Source organism: Podarcis cretensis, assembly GCF_951804945.1.
Source record: "Podarcis cretensis genome assembly, chromosome: 16".
NCBI lineage: Eukaryota > Metazoa > Chordata > Lepidosauria > Squamata > Lacertidae > Podarcis > Podarcis cretensis.
Window position 1 is genome coordinate 34317328 of NC_137186.1, and position 3291 is coordinate 34320618.

Consider the following 3291-nt stretch of genomic DNA (forward strand, 5'->3'; position numbering starts at 1 on the left):
TGGGCAAACTCAGCCCTCCAGATGTTTTGGGACTACAACTCCCACCATCCCTGACCACTTGTCCTGTTAACTAGGGATGATGGGAGTTGTAGTCCCAAAACATCTGGAGGGCCGAGTTTGCCTATGCCTGGATTAAACCATTGCAAACTGTGTCAATTAGTATGCCTAATTGTTGCCTAGTTTAGAATAATAGAATTGTAGAGTTGGAAGGGATCTTGAGGGTCATCTACTGTAGCCCAACCCCTTGCAATGCAGGAATCTCAGCTGAAGTATCCATGACATATGGACATCCAACCTCTGCTTAAAAATCTCCAAGGAAGGAGAGTGGTGGATGCCAAGATGGAGGATTTGGTTTTGCCCTATGCTTGGAAAACGTCTAATGCATTTTTAAATTAAGATGGTGGACCAAACTGTTCCAAACTGTGCTAATTTGGACACCTCTGAAGATATTGTCACCAAATTTGGCATAGTGGCTCCTGAGATTGAGCAGGAGGTTTTTGTCTCTGTCTGGAAGTCTGGAGGGGCATGAAGAGCCCTAGAAAGTAACAAATTGCAATATCCATTTATAAATACCAGTATCTTTCCATTTCTAAGAATTCCAGAGCAATGCTTTCAGCTCATAAGGACATAATCTGCCCATTTGGTTGGTTGTGTGGGCAATTATCTCATCTCTAGATGCCCTGATCCTGGGCTGTAGCATTTGCATAAGCAGTGGGACTTTGGCTTATATTACACAGAGAAGTGTTATCCTTTCTCAGTTAATAATCAGCCGTGCACTCTGTTTGGCGTGGAAGCACTTCAGCATAATTAGCTGGTTAAAGAAGCCTGCCTATTGATTAACAGAACTAAATGACCCGTAATTAACAGCATGACTATAGTGCTAATCTGGTTTTGGATTTTTTATTTTTTTTAGATACAGTATTATTTTCTCCTTCTCTCCAAAGGATCTAGAAACCGCCAGGTCTTTTCATCTGGAGGGAGCAGGTAGATGAAGGATCCACTTCATGCTGTAATAGCTTTCAGCTATGGAGCTTTTTCAGAAGTGCATTGATGTAGCATAAAAAGGCCCTGCTGGGGTGTTGTTTTAATCTCTAGGCCTACCAAGTTGCATCTGCAAAGTCTGCACAGGTTTCCTCCAACCCCCACCCCCTTTAAAAGTACCAGTGTTGCAGTGAGCCAGAACATTTGCTCTGAACCATTCTAAGATATCTTGGGAATCCAGCTTCAGATCTTGATGTTGGGTTCAGAATGAGTTTTGTTGTTGTTGTTGCTTGCAGCATGTTTGATGGCCAGTAGGTGTCTCTGTGGGCACTGAACAAAGAGCCAGCAGGGGTGTGATGAAAGGCTTCTGGAAGAAGTCACAAAGAATTAGAGCATTGACTGCTTAGACCCACAGAGACAGGAAAAGGACGAGCCGCATGTCAGACCAGTAGGGCAGGTTGCTCACAAAGTGCACACTGCCATATATAGGCCAAAGGGGCAGAAGACCCTATAGTAGCAGGGATGGGGAACTCGTGGTCCTCCAAATGTGGTGGAGCTCCAACCCTCATTAACCCCAGCCAGCATGCCCTGTGGCCAGGGAACCTGCAGGCACCAGGGTAGACCTCTGTGGGTACATGGGTGCCCATGGGCACCACAGTGGAGAATGCTGACCTATAACTTCCCTTCATAATCTTCTCCCCACAAGCATCAACATAAAAAAGGTAAAGGACCCCTGACAGTTAAGTCCAGTTGTGAATGACTCGGGTTGAGGCGCTCATCTGGCTTTACTGGCCGAGGGAGCGGATGTTTGTCCACAGACAGTTTTTCCGGGTCATGTGGCCAGCATGACTAAGCCGCTTCTGGCAAAACTAGAGCAGCGCATGGCAACACCGTTTACCTTCCTGCCGGAGTGGTATCTATTTATCTACTTGCACTTTTTGGCGTGCTTTCGAACTGCTAGGTTGGCAGGAGCTGGGACAGAGCAACGGGAGCTCAGCCCATCGTGGGGATTCAAACCGCCGACCTTCTGATTGGCAAGCCTAGGTGTAATTTCTCACTTTCATCTCAACACCCTGGCACAACCCTTCCTTAGCTTCCTCTCCTCTGTGGGGAAGCCTCATAGCTCATTGGTAGAGCATCTACCTTGCATGCAGAACAGGGGTGCCATCTCACCCTCAGGATTTTGGGTGCCCACCACCACAATGCGGGCGTGTGACGTCAGATGCACACGCCAGCACGTAGTGTGTGTGACATCACACATACTACATAAGGCATGTGTGTGTGATATCACATGTCTGTGTTGCAATGGCGGCAGCTCCTCTTCCTCCTTCTCTCCTTTTTCTGCAGGGAGCAGCTCGGACTCAGAGGCAGAGAGACTTTGCCTCTGTGTCTGGGTCCCACCCCCTGGAAAAGGGGGTGCCTCACTGGCTGGCTGGGGAAGGTGGAGCTGAACTGCTTCTCTTTTGGAGGCAGCGCCGCTGACACCTGCTGGCTTTTCTCGTTGACTTTGTGGGTGCCCGGCCCCCACATTTATATTACTGTGGGTGCCCAAGAACCCATGGTTCTCTGGATTTGGTTCTGTGAGGCAGAAGGTCCCATGTTCAGTCCCCAATGCCATCTTCAGACAGGGCTCAGAGAGAGACTCCCTGTCTGAAACGCTGAAGGGTTGCTACCAGTCAGTGTAGATGATACTGATCTAGATAGACCAATCATCTGACTTGGCAAAAGGCCCATGTCCCACTTCTGCCTCTGTCCAAACTTAAATGGCAAGTTCCTTGAGAGCCAAGCCCTTTTGCTTAGGCTAATCACTCTGCAGAACACCAGAAGCAAATGGTGCAGACAGGCTATCCCGCTATTCCAATCTAAAAAATGCTAATTACACTCCTGGGGAAAGAGGAGGCTGTTTCCCCTGTTCTTCGCTTTTTTTGTAGCAAAGCACACTTCGACGCAGGTGGCGCTGTGGGTTAAAGCCTCAGCGCCTAGGGCTTGCCGATCGAAAGGTCGGCGGTTCGAATCCCTGTGGCGGGGTGCGCTCCCGCTGCTCGGTCCCAGCGCCTGCCAACCTAGCAGTTCGAAAGCACCTCCGGGTGCAAGTAGATAAATAGGGACCGCTTACCAGCGGGAAGGTAAACGGCGTTTCCGTGTGCGGCTCTGGCTCTGGCTCTGGCCAGAGCAGCGATGTCACGCTGGCCACGTGACCTGGAAGTGTCTCCGGACAGCGCTGGCCCCTGGCCTCTTAAGTGAGATGGGCGCACAACCCCAGAGTCTGTCAAGACTGGCCCGTATGGGCAGGGGTACCTTTAAGAACAC

General features: G+C 49.6%; 1 long non-coding RNA gene across 1 annotated transcript; it reads right to left on the bottom strand.

Annotated features, from left to right (window-relative positions):
• Positions 1 to 884: 884 nt before the first annotated feature.
• LOC307205252 lies at positions 885 to 2211 on the bottom strand. The gene is made up of 2 exons (XR_013833958.1): positions 2040 to 2211; positions 885 to 1348 (listed from the first exon to the last, which is right to left on the bottom strand). It is a non-coding gene; the product is annotated as an uncharacterized lncRNA (long non-coding RNA).
• Between the last annotated feature and the right edge of the window lie 1080 nt (positions 2212 to 3291).